This window comes from Crocodylus siamensis, chromosome 12, assembly GCF_052110815.1.
Source record: "Crocodylus siamensis isolate JL-2025a chromosome 12, ASM5211081v1, whole genome shotgun sequence".
In the NCBI taxonomy this organism is placed as follows: domain Eukaryota; kingdom Metazoa; phylum Chordata; order Crocodylia; family Crocodylidae; genus Crocodylus; species Crocodylus siamensis.
In genome coordinates, this window is record NC_143406.1 from 8,858,322 (window position 1) to 8,873,398 (window position 15,077).

At 50.9% G+C, this 15,077-nt stretch overlaps 2 long non-coding RNA genes across 2 annotated transcripts in view; one reads left to right on the forward strand and one right to left on the reverse strand.

Moving 5' to 3' along the window:
• Window positions 1-15,077, reverse strand: part of LOC149854574 (uncharacterized) — a 131,272-nt gene that overhangs the window by 101,215 nt on the left and 14,980 nt on the right. The gene's annotated exons all lie outside the window — the stretch shown is intronic.
• Window positions 9,654-10,992, forward strand: LOC149854575 (uncharacterized). Its single transcript, XR_016438803.1, has 3 exons — window positions 9,654-9,871; window positions 9,980-10,069; window positions 10,861-10,992. It is a non-coding gene; the product is annotated as an uncharacterized LOC149854575 (long non-coding RNA).

Below are 15,077 nucleotides of genomic sequence, written 5' to 3' on the forward strand. Positions count from 1 at the left end.
TCACAGTAGGGACAGCCAGTATACCCAGATCCTTCTCCTCTTCCATTATTCCTAAATGGTGAGCTCCCTAGTTCCAGCACCATTTCTTGTTACTAGACCCTAAGCAGTGCACACGACTTGGCACCCTCTGCTATTACAGCCCCAGGCGGCTCTATCAGTGCTCCTCAGCTCACCTGCAGTACTCCACCGCAGCCGTGGACTTTGTGCACGATGCACCCACTGCCGGTGCTCCTCACTCCTGACCTGCTGTTCTGCGTATGGGCCCTGCCTTCAGGCAGATTGTCAGCCCTGCCAGCTAAGACAGCATCTAGGCAAGTGTCTGTCAAGGAGCAAAATTAGTTCATCCAATTCCATTCATTTGAGAGGCAAGGTTGGCCTTGAGCCGTGGTCTGTGGTTGAAGAAGGCCAATTGCCTTCACTCACCTTGCACTCAGCACAGCGGGGATGGACTGCCTTTCCAAGTTTCTTTGTCATGGACACACCTCTTCATGGCTCTCATTAGCAAAGCATTTAATTTTTTATTGGGGGGGGGGGTGGTTAGTTTCCCCCCATTGGGTGCCTCAAATACAAAGCCCCTGACTTCAAGCACTTGCCTGACTTGATTCTTTTTTCTGCCTTCCCCTTTCCCCGCCCCAACTTCGCCTTCCCAAGGGATTTCTCAGGTGGGTGGGCAAAGGTATTAAAAGCAAAAGAAAGTGGCGTGTGCCAGAGCTAAACACTTGCCTCTCCCAGCACCCCTCTCCACGCATCTCCAGCACAGATTGGTGAGGCTGCTCCATTAACCCGGCATTGATCTCTCATCACGCATGGGAGGAAATGATTAAAAAAAAAAAAAAACAGCCCTGACTTTGAATTTGTATTAAAAAGAATAGATTCTCGTGAATCAAGGAGGCAGCTGCTGGTGAGAGCAGCAGCGGTGCAGGCTCTGGGATTGAGATTCAGTAAACATCCCCCCCACCACCACCACTCCCCCCTCCCTGGAGAATTAAGAGAGTAAACGATGGTACTGACAAAATGATGAAGCGATATCCCCCAAACAATGAAGCATTGTGTTCACAAGGAGCCAGCGCGAAGCTGGACTTGGCACTGGCCCTGCCTTCTGAAAGTTATCTGGCGCTGGAAAGCAGCTGTGCTCTCCCCCTCCAGCACTCTGCATATCCTTAAGCTACCCTTAGGTCCTAACCCATCAATATCTAATCACAGCGCGCAGTGCAGGAACATCAGGCTCAGGTGGGCAAGGGTTGTGCTTTCACTCCCACCTCTCTTCTTCTTGCATTGTTTTAACCCTCCCCTGACCGGGCAGATGTGCTGCACCCATCGGCAGTGGGGGAGAGTGGCACTCGGCAAGTTTGAGAAATACTATTTGACGTGTGTGGAAAGGCATCTCCTGCCAAAGGGCAGCGTGGTGCTCTGCTAATGCTGATAAACGCAGACTTGGGAAGGAAGTAGCTGTGCCCCTTGGCCAGATGGGGAGATCGAGGCGCAGCAAGGGGATGCAGTTTGCTCCAAGTCATCCAGCAGGCTGGTGCCAAAGCCAAGAGCAGAGCCCAGGTCTCCAGGCTGCCAAAGGACCGTCTTAACCCCTAGACCAGCTGCCCTGCTCTGACCAGCTGGCTGTTTGCATCCATGCCTGTTTCCACTCAACTGGGCACTGGTATAACACTGGATGCTTGACATGGCAGCGTCATACTCCACGAAAAGGGAGAAAAAGGATGCCAAGATCCTGTGTTCAGCACTTCACTCCTGGAGAAGACGGAGGTGACGCTGTTTGGAAAGCAGGGAGAGGTTGCTCTTCCATCTAGCTGGGTTCTTCTCTGGCTGCCCTTTGAATGTTGGAGGGATGGACAGAAGGCCTCTCTCCCCGCCCCGACACAAGAGCAAAAACTACTGCAATCACGAATCAAGGCAGTCACAGCTAAAACCACATGGCAGGTCTGGTATCTACTGATTCTAGCTTAGGTCCTCACCACTACGGGTTTTAGCAGCTTTGTAGCCGTCTGTCTCTAGCCCACGCCCCTGTTCACTTCCGAGAGCTAACATGGGTCATACAAGCTTGCATGTTCTTCTTGGCTTTGCAGCCGCGGAGGCTGGTTTGCACCCCAGGGCAAATCTGTAAGAACTCTTGGTCTCCAGGATGACAGAGAAATAGGCACACCACGACAGAGGCAACGCTTGGTCCCCAACAAGAAAAGTCCTTGTGTCACTAATAGCAGCTGCGGAAGTAACTGTGTGCCCCCTCCACCCCCGCCCCCCCACACACACACCACACGCAAATACACGCCTGAATGCCGGCTCCATGGCTGGATGGAAACCCTCAGAGCCTGGCTTGTTAAGTGAAACAATGCATAAATTGTTATTAAGCTTAAAAGTAACCATTGAACTGATTGGGAAGAGTAAAGAGAGATCACTGCCTTGTAGGAATTTCTGGTGCCAGCGCTCAGCACAATAGCAGCCCACAATGAAACAAGGATGCTAGAGTCCTTTGACTGCAGGTTGGTATTTCCATAAAGACTGGAACAAGCAACAACACCCTTTGGGAAACAACCAAAGTGGGGTTTGGGGAGGAAACCAAAGTGAAGGAAAGCCAGATAGCAGCCAGGAAGTCATACAATCATAGAAAATAAGGGCTGGAAGGGACCTCAGGAGGTCACATCTAGTGCAAGCCCCTGCTCAAAGCAGGACCGTCCCCAACTATATCATCCCAGCCAAGGCTTTGACCAGATGGGTCTCAAAACCCTCCAAGAGTGGAGATTCCACCACCTCTCTGGGTAACCTGATCCAGTGCTTTACTACCCTCCTCAGGAGAAAGTTTTTCCTAATATCCAACCTAAACTTCCCCTGTTGCAACTTGAGACCGTTGCTCCTGCTCTGTCATCTGCCCTTGTTCTGTTATGGTGCCGTGGGGGAAGGAGTGGGCAAAAATCTCGGACTCCTGAGATGCTAGCAGACAGGGATGCTAATGCAAATGCATATTAAGAAAAGAAGTGTTCTTATCTTCAAAATGGAACAGGAAAGCATGGCCACCCATGGCCCAATCCTGGGATGCTTCACGCAGCATCTTCCTCTGACAGTGAGACAGACGGGGCATGTTGCGTCTGAAAGATGCTATTGCAGATCCAGGGAACCTCCAAGAACGTGGAATTGGAAGCAGAGCAGTATACTGGAATACTTTAAGACTCAGCATCCCTTAAAGACAAATTATTTTTCTGCCAGATAAATTCACAGATTTTTTTTTTTTTTTTTTAAACAACAGGCCAAATTTCAGTCCCGGTGTAGAGCAGGCTCAGAGCCTATAGAGTCTAGAGCAGCGGCTCCCAATCTGTGGTACAGGTACCACCACTGGTACACAGGCAACCTGTCAGTGATAAGCATTAACCAATTTGTTATAATTACTTTATAGGACAAAACTTTGCTGATGCTACTTAAGGTTCAACTGAAACATCTGCTGGTGGTACTGAAGGTTGTATCATCGGTGGTGTGCATGCTCAATCTGTCGGAATTTGGGAACCGCTGGTCTAGAGAGCTGGAGTTGCAGATGCTTACACCAGTTGCTGCATTTGACCCATTGCCTTTCTAGGAGTCCTGACAACTCTGGCAGGTGAGGTAGGTTAATCATAGGGGATCTTTGCGCTGCGTTTTCTGCATGATGTTGCTCAGCCAAACAGACCAGCGGTGTTTGCTACTAGATAAGTTTGTTGAACACAACAAGAAAGCCCTGTGCTCTAATGAAAGGTGCCAGTCTGAATTCACATTCGCATGCACTGCCCATCCAGTTTGTTGCCTTTCAAATAGGGTCTCAGTAAGCTACACCTTACAGGTGAGATGGAGCAGGTGCTAAGAATAGCACCTTGTCTCCGGAGAGCTCTCATTAAAATTAAATGAGCCAACGCGACTACTGCCTTCAACCTAAATTATGATGCAAAGAGAAAATTCCCTCTCCTGCCACGAGCTGCTAGACACATTTTGAAAGCAGAGTGGCTATAATTGCATGTGCAGTTCTGCATTAAGCTGGAGCACGTGTGTGAGATCACGCTGCACACTCCCTTGCACCTGCGTTTCACACAGGCTTATTCAAGAGGGCTTCTCACAACTGCAAGCACACACCTGGATAATATGAATTTGCCCACATACAACAGCCCAAGAGAATCAACACAGACATATGTCAAGAGGCAAACATGAATATGTATATGCATTGGAAAGCACAAACGCATACATAGATGCAGGTGCTGCCAACTGGATACACATGCTCTGCCCGCAAAAGCAAAGTACCGCGCACATTATACTAGTGCAAGTGAAACACATGCACACACGTTACTATGCCTATCCACCCACATACTGATACACATGCATACACAGGTATTCTTTCACTCGTTTTCCATTTCTCAGCTTTTCCAGCACAGAGCCATTGGCATGTTACCGTCACTTGCGACTCAAGCATGATTTGAGGAAATACGAACCACAATAGCGAACAAAGTGCATGGGATCAGAGTGGAGGCTCAAAACAGCTTCAATGACCAGTCCTTGGGTTCTCTATGCAGCCACCCAAGCACACACTCACCCTGGTGACAGGTACATACGACCATTAACCTAATTCACCCACAGACAGGGAGGTAGGTGAGTGCTGCCCTGTTTTAGAGATAAGAAAAGTGCTGCAAAGGAGGGCGGAGGGGCTCGTCTAAGGTAATGCACATGCAGTCCATTGCAGAGGTGGTAACGGACCTCTGCACTCTCGATTCCCAGAGCCCCTGCTCTGGCAGATAGCATGTACACGCAAAGCCATACACGCGCATGGTCAGGCCTGTGTACACAGACATCTCCCACCAGATTATAACAGGGTCATGTCTAAGCTAGAGGGAGGTTAGCCCACCCCTCCTGTGTGCCTCAGTGTCCCTCCTTGTAAGGCAGCTGCAATACCATCTGCTTTCACAGAGCTGCTGTGTTGATCCATGAATTCTGCAACGCTCTTTTTGAAGAGAAAAATGGGAGGATTTGCCCCACAGGGGCAAGAAGAGACATTACCAAGAGTCTGGAAACATTGTGCAGCATGGGAAGTGGCCGTGGGTGCAAAATCTCTAGACGCTGTAGGCTCTGAGCCTGCCTGCACACACACACACCCCCTACACATTTGTCTTCACTAGATTATTTAACCTTCTAGATCTTCCCAAATACAGGGACTTGGGTGACTACGCAAGTGTCTCAGCAGCTCCGGAACAACTACCTCCTTTAGCCTTCAGTCCCTAAGGCGTCACCCATATCACTCGCAGCACTAGCCCTGTTCCTGCTGCACAGTGCAAATATCTAGTGTAAACAGGACTTTCGGTGCTTCCAGCCATCACTGTTCATGCCCCGGGGGTGTCTTGTGAAACCGAACCCTGGCTTCTGGCATCAGACTGGTGCTGCTGCCACAATTTCTTGCCCTGCAGTGCCCCTCATGGCCACCTCAAAAAAGAGGAGTCAAGTCACAACTGCAGGAGCAAACTGGAGTGTCTTATCTGAGCTCTTCATGAAGACCAGGCAGAAGCCACAAGATGCGTACGGATGAGGGGCTGAGGGCCAGGAGTCCTGGGTGCTGTACCCAGTCTTGTCACCAACTCACTAGGCCTTCATGCACCAGGCATTTCCCTTCCCTGGGCCTCTCTTCTCCTAGTCTGCAAAATGAAGGTGACCTGATGATCTTCCTGGCTCACAGTGAGGTGGAAGGTTGTAAATGATGCTGGTTATTGTTACCAAATCACTGCCTGTTTGTCAAAAATATATGCAGGCCTCCCCATTCCCTCCACTAAGGATGAGGCTGGAAGTCCCTGGAGTCTGGCCTGTTGTACCAATAGAGCATCGTGGCAGGACCATTTCAGACACACTTGTTCCTTGCTCTCCTCTCCTCCTTCCCACCCCGCAGTGCTGAGCCACATGCTGTGCTTTATGAGTTCATACTTCCATTGTACATGTTTTGCTGTCAGTCCTCACTTGGCAGCCGGCACCAGAATCTCTCCCAGTTTAATCAGGGACAACACGGCATTTCATTTTGGCTCCAAGAGGGACTAGCATGAGTCATTAGGATGCAGGCAACTATGCTCTTCCCAGGTGATGTATACAATGGCAGCACCTAAGGGCTCGAGGGCTTTTCATAAAAAGAAAACGCACTAACATGCCATCAGACTGTATCCCAGAGTAAATGCCTCCCACCTCATGATACTCTGCACCATTGAGGCACTGCTGCCTTGATCAAGACGACGGCTTGAACACTACCTATCTTAGGTATTTATCTGGTTCTCATTCCTGTAGTACCCGAGCGCCTTACAGTCACGAACATAGTTGTCCTCTCACACACCAGTGAGGTTGAGCAGATGGATCAGGGCCCAGACCCTCAAGGTACTTTATTTCAAAAGGACTTGGACATCATAATACCTTTAAGGTTCCAGGTCTAAGAAACTTGCCCAAGGCCACACCAAAAGTCTGCTACAGCAGAGAATTGAACATCGACTCTCAACACCCTAGGCTAACCCCACAACCACTAGACCATCCTTCTCCACACACCTCCGTATTCACCTGGAGGTCAAGCAGAGGCTGCAGAGCACAGCACAACCTACATGGCCTTTTTACAGGCCATTGCTTCAGACCAGCAAGCAATACAGGCCCCAAGGCTAGTAGCCACCAACACATATCGCCTCAAACGTGAGCACAAATGTAGAAACCCTTGCTGCTAGTGCAGACCATAGCACGCTCAGACTGTAGCCAGGCCAGCATTTTATTCATGCATTAAAGTGAGCGTTTGAACCAGTTGTGACAGATAGGCGACCTCGCTTCAAGCCCCCGCTGACCAAGAGAACCGCCCTCGCTCTTTTTACCAAGTAGTGCCGGCGCTCACGGAGTCGCAGCACGAGGAGAGAGATGGCAGTGCCCCAGAGGGCAGCCCTGGTCCCACGGCACAGAGCAGCCACTTCCTGCCTTGTGGTACCCACAAGATCCGTCTAGCATAGTATAACACCCCCTTCTTCCCTTGGGCTGAAAACTCTTGCCTCAACCAGTGCCTTCTGGTTTCACTTATTCAGCAGCAATCCTTGACAGGTCCTACCCCCAGCAGGTTCAGCCGTGGCCGGAGAAAGCGGAAGAGAAACATCTAACCCCTACCTGCGCATCCTTACAGAGAACTGAACATCCTTCTGTCTCCCAGCTCGCTCACGGAGTTTCCCACTTGCCCCGGGGCTATTTGTGCACCCAGGAAGATTCGTGCTCTTCCCACAACCTGCAATGTAAGACATGTGTGAGGCGAACCACCGAGCTTATTTGCCAAGGGGGCACCAAATCAATAGCAGGCAGGCACCAGGTGACAGTTATTAACCATCTCTTTAGTGCTGACCGTACACCTGGTGCTATTCAGAACCGAGAGGAAATAGAGCCTGCATTAAGGTTAATTGGGCCTTCGGCAGCGCTGCAAACAGGTGCATTCCTCCCTGGGGGCGGAAGAGCATCCCAAGGTGTCGGGAAGCGTGAAAAGAAATGTAGAAACAAAGGCAGGGGAGGTGGGCGACTTCCAAATGGCACAAACATGGTCGGATTAGAAGAACGAGACACTGGCACCTGCTAATCCTTTTCCAGTTTGGAGCATTTCTTGCTTACAAGACACTGCTAGAAGCTCTGGAGATTCCCAGCCGATTCTGCCTTTTTCACCTTGATCTCATGTCTCCAAACTGACCAGGAGCTGTTGTGACTTTTCTTGTCTTATGCCCTGGCAGGTGCCCCAGGATTACAAATTACCAGCGGCACAGCACTATGGGAAGTATATGTTATCTGTCACTGCAGAGCCAGCAAAGAGAGCTCTGTGACAGGGAGACGGGAGGGAGCATTATAAAGTAAATGATGACTGTTAATAAAAGGTGAGCGTAAGGATGCAACACATCAGTTATGGAGAGTCCCCCTACAGTGACTTTATTTCAGAATAAAGAAGAGGCTGATTAAAAAATAAAGGAAGAGAAAATCTAGGGGACATCCCCCACCAGATTATAACAGGGTCATGTCTAAGCTAGAGGGAGGTTAGCCCACCCCTCCTGTGTGCCTCAGTGTCCCTCCTTGTAAGGCAGCTGCAATACCATTTGCTTTCACAGAGCTGCCGTGTTGATCCATGAATTCTGCAACGCTCTTTTTGAAGAGAAAAATGGGGGGATTTGCCCCACAGGGGCAAAAAGAGACATTACCAAGAGTCTGGAAACGTTGTGCAGCATGGGAAGTGGCCGTGGGTGCAAAATCTTCCTGACAAAGTTACGTTTTGAGCAAGAGCAAGACAGTAAGGTGACAATTTCAATCGTAATGGTCATCCTTTATCTTGCAATGCTTTGAGAAAGGTGAACAGGAAGGACAATCTGAGGCATAGAGGCGAAGGGACCTCTCAAACCTCATCCAGCAGATCCAGGGCAACATCAGAACTAAAACACTGTCCTGTCCACTTTCAGCCTCATCCCCATCATCTGCTAGACATCTGTTCAATCCTAGCAAGTTTTTAAGGGAGCCACGGCAGAGAGGAGTTGGCCGGGGGCAACACAGAAGCAGCCTTGGAGATGGACACGGCAAGGGACACATCAGGGACAACAAGAGGGTTAATATTCAGGGAGCAGCAGGCTAGGGAGTAGTCTGAAGGAAGCATGGCACTCAAGGAGAAGGGAGACCCAGTCAAGTGCAGGAGAGGAAGATCCTTTTAGCAACAGAAGCAAGTGCGGGTGGGGGAGAGCCGGGATTCGGTCTGCAGAGTACACGCGCAGGAAGGGGTTAATGAAAAAGGACTGTACAAAAGAGCACACGAGATCTGGGGAGACATCCTGGCCACGCGAACACCTCCCGGCCGGGGAAAAACCCAGAGAACTCGCTTCGTTCTATTTTCTCTCCAGCCCGAGGAAGGGCTCAGGGCTGAAACGTCACCTCTAATCCAGTTCTCCCGCCTGCCTAGAGCAGAGGCACGCCGCGCTGCGGGTTTGCGTGAAAGCTGCCGAGGGACGTTCTTAGGCTTCGGTCATACCGGGAGCTCAGCCTCCATCTCTCACGGCCCCGTCCGCCCAAGGGGGCAGCGCGCGAGCCATTGCTCCAGCCCGTGCTGCTTCAGAGGAGGGAGGAATTTTTGTGGTGAAGGCAGTGGGTTGAATCAGGACTGCTGATGACTTTAATCTCCCGGGTCTCCCCCGCACCTCACAGAGGCGTTGCACAGGTAGAGTAGTTATCATCACGATGAGATGTTTCAAGCCTAAAGCAATGGGGGCCGTATCAATATGAAACTAGACAGATAAGGTTCATTTAGGCCTGTGTTCTGCTATCCCCTAGTGCACTGGGGCAGAAGGTGGCTTGAACACATTTATTGACCTTCGGTATAAGGACAATTTTATTCCAAGGTAGAAAGGATCGTGGATGTACTTCCCTTGCTTATGAATCCCAGCTAGCAGAAATGGGACCATATTGCAACACTATTAAAAGCAATTAAAGAAGTTGTCAAAGCTGCGAACGCAGCAGGCTGTTTGGTCTTCTCCAGCCTTAATAGTTAACTGCTTGCATGAAGTGGTTAAAAGGAGAAGGAAGGGGAAAGAAGAAAATTTACAGCCACCAACTTGGCCTGAAGGCCATTTAGGACACCAGAGAGGCACAGATGGCTTGGGTCCGTACGGGCAAAAAAATAGAAGGAAAAGAGGTAGAGTTAAACCAGGCAGCTTCAGAGAAAGACGGGGAATTTATCAGCATCCTTGAACAGGCAAAATTGTACCCAGATGGCATGTGTTGGTTGGAACGTTATATATGCCACAAGAGGTTCAAATTAAATAGCAAGAATATATGAAAGGAAACAAACACCCAACAATAAAGTATCTTTGAAGCACGAAGGTTGCACTTGTTAAAAGTAAGTAGAACGTATGTAAAATATGCTCACGATTACAATCCTTTTAAGTACCTTAAAGTACAGTAGTGGGGAACTTAATTGAACTTCTTGCAATGCTCTTTATCATAGAGGACACTGGAGATGTTGCAATTCCAAGGGCCTTCTTCAAGAGAAATCAGAGCGTGGCCTCAGCAGACATCGAAATCTCAAAGGAGAAAGGTAAGGACCAACCTGAGAAACTAAAGTGCAGTAAATCGTGGGGGCCAGCTGGTATTCATCTGCGGGTTCAGGAGGGAACAAAGTCTCCCATAATGGCCCTGCTGACAAGGAGATTCACATTAACCATTGCCAGAGACTGGAATGTCCCTAACAGGATGCTGATCTTTAAAGGGGGGAGCGGGGGTGGAAATCAGAGCAATTACACCCAGTGAGCTTGACTTTAGTCAATTGAGTCAAAGTTTGCTCAGATGGCAGATTAGCAAGAGACTCGTATAATCCAGGACTGCCAGTTCTGCAAGGGCAAACCAAGACTCCTTATTCTGCTAGGGTGAAATTTGCCCCTGCATGGGGTGGGGTGGGCAATGCACCACTTAAGGTCTGCTCATGAATCTGTGCAGAGAGCTCCAGCTGCCCATCTCTTTAACCCCTGGATGTGCTGCCCGAACCAAAGCAAGCGTGACTCATTTCTGGGGGCGTTATAGGACCTGGGGGAAAAGGATGACAACCGACTGCAGTGGGCATTGGCTCAGGCTTGCAGCGTCTCGCCTGTCTGCTGGTTAATTCCAGCAACAACGTTAATGAGGTTTGTGGCTGTGCCAATTGCTTGAGGAGTTGGAAAGGATTTCTCCCCCTTCTTCAGCTCCTTTCAATGTGCCATTATTGTCTAACTGGCTCAGAAATTCATCTTGGGGCGAACTCCACCTTCTTCCAAAGCAATGGCCAGTGTCAGAGGCAGGATGCACCTTGGTGTCATCGCTGCTTGTAATGTTATGATGTCTTATGATTTCCAGTGGTTTCCTCAGCCTCTGGAGCCTTGTGATGATGAGAGAAGCCCAGCCTCCACTAAAGAAGAAGAAAAAAGTTCCCAGGCCTGGAGTATGAGGAAAAAGCTTGAAAAAGCAAATATTATGGGCTTAAAAACCCAAAAGGCAAATAACACCCCCCCCACCTCCCCCTTCCCTTCTCCCAGGTCTCTTATTTAAATCTTATTTTAAGCCAATCTCATTATTTTGGGAGCCTGATTTGGGATTTTGGAACGCCTGGGGCTGGCCAACCTGCAGACTGGCTGAGTCACTCAGCCCAGCCAGGACAGCAGTTGCCATGAAGGATGGTGAATAATAATATTCATGTCCCTTTTCCTTTTGTCAGGGGAGGCTGAGGAGGAAGGGGAACGAGAAATGGGTTCCTGGGGAACGGGGAATTCTGGAGAGCAAATGAGGGACATCGGATCCTCCCGGCCAAGACTTCCAGCTTGCATCTCTAGTGATTTAACGTCTTTAAAAAAAAAAAGCATACATTGAGAAGCAGCTCTTTAAAGGGATATTTTTGGGGAAGGAATTATTGACACCTCCGGTGGGCAGTTTCCCAGAGGGGTGCAGTGTCAAGGCGCATTAGCCTATTGCCGAAGAAAAAAACAGATGCAAAGTCTAAGGCTGGGAGCAGGCTGAGCTGCGGAGGCAGCCCAGGCTTTGTGCATACTGATTCGGTTTAAAGGGGCACTCTTTTTGTTGTGCTCTTTGCTTTCCAGCCGACAGCTCGGCTCAGAGGGGCTTTCACCTCGTTCTCTCGGCCTTTCAGTAAGAGCCGCTTACCAACTCAAATAGTAAATTCTCCATAAACAAGTCAGATTCACAAAGGTATTTACATGCATATAAGTGCCCCGTGGGATTTCCAAAAGCACCTGCACGTACGAGGCATCTAACTCCCTTTGGCTGAACTAGGAGGCAGACATGGAGCCTACTTATGAGCCCTTCTAGGTGCCTAAATGTGCACAGAAATGCTTTGGTCTAGCTGCCCCCTGCCCCTCAACTTGCTGGCAGTTCTTACTCCCTGCCCCAATCCCAGGCATGAGACTACCCCAGCTTCCTGGGTCCCATTCCTTGCATGGGCACCACCACCATGGCTCATCTCCACAGAGCTCCCCGAATAGGGGGCTGATCCCCTAAAGGGTTTTGCACCAACAGACCTCTGTCAGCCCTCAACGTTCCTCGTGCGCTTCCAAGCACCTTTATCACCCAGCTGTGCCTTGAACAGGAAAAGCGCAGTGCAGACTAGTTCCCGTAGCCACAAGGGTCACCAGGGATCTGCACTCCTCAGGTTGGGAATCACTGGATTAGATCATCAGATCTGCCTGCAGGCCAGCCTGCAAAGGGCAGACCGGAGAACAAAACCGTATGCCTGTGCAGGCCCTACAGAGAGACTGCATGCACGCCACAATTGCTGGGTGAACATTGATAGACTTAAAAGAGGGGAATTCAAGTTTTTCAGAAGCCTAGGACTTTTTTCTTAACAAGAGTTTTAAAGAAAATCAAGCTGTAAGGCCAAACTGTTTTTCTAATGTCATTATTGATTAAAACATAACACAATAAATAGCAATAATCGTGTCATAAATTCAGGTCAGAGGCATTATACCCTGTGAATATCTCAAAGCACTTTCTAAATGTTAATGGATTGGATGTCTATACCATCGTGAGGTAGCGAAGTGCTATTATCTGCATTTTTCTTTTTCCAATGGAGAAAATGAGGAGAGACCTGAAGGGAATTGCCCGAGGTCTGTGGTAGAGATTAAAAGAACCCAGATGTGTTTCTGTTCATAACCCTCCTAAACCTAACTGGAAATGCAAGGGCTCAATCACCGTGGTGTTAACGGGGAGCTTCACTTTGCAGTAGTAGTTACCAATCTTTTGCCATGCCCACCCTATTTGTAGGCTTGCGGCCCACTTCTGCTTTGGTCCCAACCACTATAATTGAATTGCTCTGGGGTGCATGAGCCCATTTAGACTGTGCCTCCCCTAGTTTCAGCCTCTCTGCAGACAGAGAGGAGATATATCCGGGGATCTGAGCGTATCCTGGAGGCAAGAGCCAGACTCAGAGCGATACTCCAAGTTCACCAACGGCTTCACAGAGGAGAAAGTGCCCTTTGTGAGCATGCAGAGGAGACAGGACAGAGGTCACATGTCCAGGCAATGGCTGGTTGAGGAGTACAGACTAGAAAGTCCTACCTGGGGCCATTATTGAATAGCAGAGCCCAGCAGAGAGTCTTCAGGGTCTGTGTCGGGTTAGCTACGTGCTTCTTCCAGTGCTTGGAAAAGGCTTCACAATGACATGCCGCTGCTCCTTACCTCTGAGAGCAAAGACTCTCTGCCACCATCTCCCCCTTTTTCCAGGCTAACGTTAGCTAGAAAGGTTTGCTTACTTAGCTACAGCTTGGAGACCCTCGTAGGCTCACTCTGCATCCAGACAGCTCCACTGACTCCAGTGCTAGTTTGCAGAAATGATAGATATTCTTAGAGGAGGGAGAAGAGCTCAGGGCTGAGGCCAGTCAAGCCCAGTCGCTCACTTTGGCTGGTACTGCACCGCTTGGCATCTTAAGAGGAACTCCCGTGGCAAAGGTGCTCCAGAAACTCCCTGCCAGCATTGCCCTTCAGCTTAAATTGCCCTTTGAGTGGGTGTGCCCCCAGCGGGAATTGCAGTCAGCAATTAAGCTGCACCCAGCAAGTCAAATTCTTCTAGCCCAGGGGTGGGCAATTATTTGGCCCCGAGGGCCACACAGGGAGTTTTGATCAGCTGTCACAGGCTAGCTCAGCACTGTCACCCGCCTCCAACTCACCTAAACTCCCTGTGGGGCTGTGGGCAGGCGGGAGCAGTGTTCAGAAGTGGAGTAGGAGAGGCTGGTATCACAGGCCCACGCCCTCTGGGACATGGGGGGGGTCGTGTGTGGGGGGGGGGGGGGCAGGGCTGCCTGACGGCTAGGTCCCGGGAGCCTGCTGTGGGTGGGACGTGTCCCTGGGCAGCATGGTCCATGCTGTGCCCACGGCGCTCCACATAGGGCCAAGCCCCACCGGCTTGCACTGGGGCAGCCCATGCCATGCTCCCACCGGTGCCCACAGCCCAGCCAGGTGCTGCTACGTGTGCCCAACCCCCAGCTCTGGGATTTGGAGTCGGACCCCGCGTGCCTCCCAGGAGTGGCGTGTAGGTATGGAGCCGCGGGGATGGAGGAGTGCCCAGCTGGCTGCAGCTGCGCTAGGGGCAGCCCCCTGGAAACTGCTCCTGCTCCAGCACACAGGGCTCCAGCTCCCAGGAAAGCAGTTGGGAGCTGAAGCCGGAGCCGGAGCCTCAAGCTCTGGGGTGGGAGCCACCCGGCTGAAATGGCTCACCCGGTGCAGCACGGAGCAGCAGGGGCAAAATCAAAAGCACGAGCCACTGCTGGAGGTGTGAGGCACGGAGCAGCACCTGGCTGCAGCTGTACCAGAAACTGCCCCGGCAGAAGCTGCGCACTGGCCACGGCCCAGAGCCTGACACCGCTGCCCCAGCGTGAGCGGGCATGGCAGGGCCCGTGGGGAGCGCTGCGGGGGCAGCCACAGGCTGGATGCAGTCACTTGGAGGGCCGAATCCATATTTTGCCCACCCCTGTTCCAGCCCCTCTCGTAACAGAAGTCCTCTGTTCCCCTCCTCTTGCCCTTCTCATCACCTAGTCCGCTTCCAGCCCCTCTTCCCCACTGCATTGCTACAAACGATGCTCACGTGAAATAAAGGTCTGGTTCACTAACATACCCGAGGGCTTAGCAGAGGGTGCCAACTGCAGCAAGGCTGTTTCCCTTCTGCTTGCGCTTCTCATCCAGAGGAGAGGGGGATGCCCCACATGACTCCCAGACCTTCTGCTGCCTGTCTACAGGCACCGTCCTCTCTCCCCACGAGAGGAAAGTCTCTCTCGATAATCGAGCCATCCCAGACAGCCCCTAGCCATGCCCAGCACTGACAGACACTGCCTCCCAGGCCGAGATGCTGAACTTTGCCAGGAAGCAGCTGAGAGAGGCTGGCAGCATGGCCCCCAGGGCCACGGGGAGGGGCAGCTGCCCGGCACTTTACATACGAACCATCTGTCAGGATGCTCTAAAGCGAGAAGGCCAACAGGCTCAAGGTAATGGGATTTAAATGCAAAGCAAAACAAGCCCGCCGCGGCACGGAGACGGGGGTGGGCAAGCACTGTCACAGCCTAGCTCTGGGG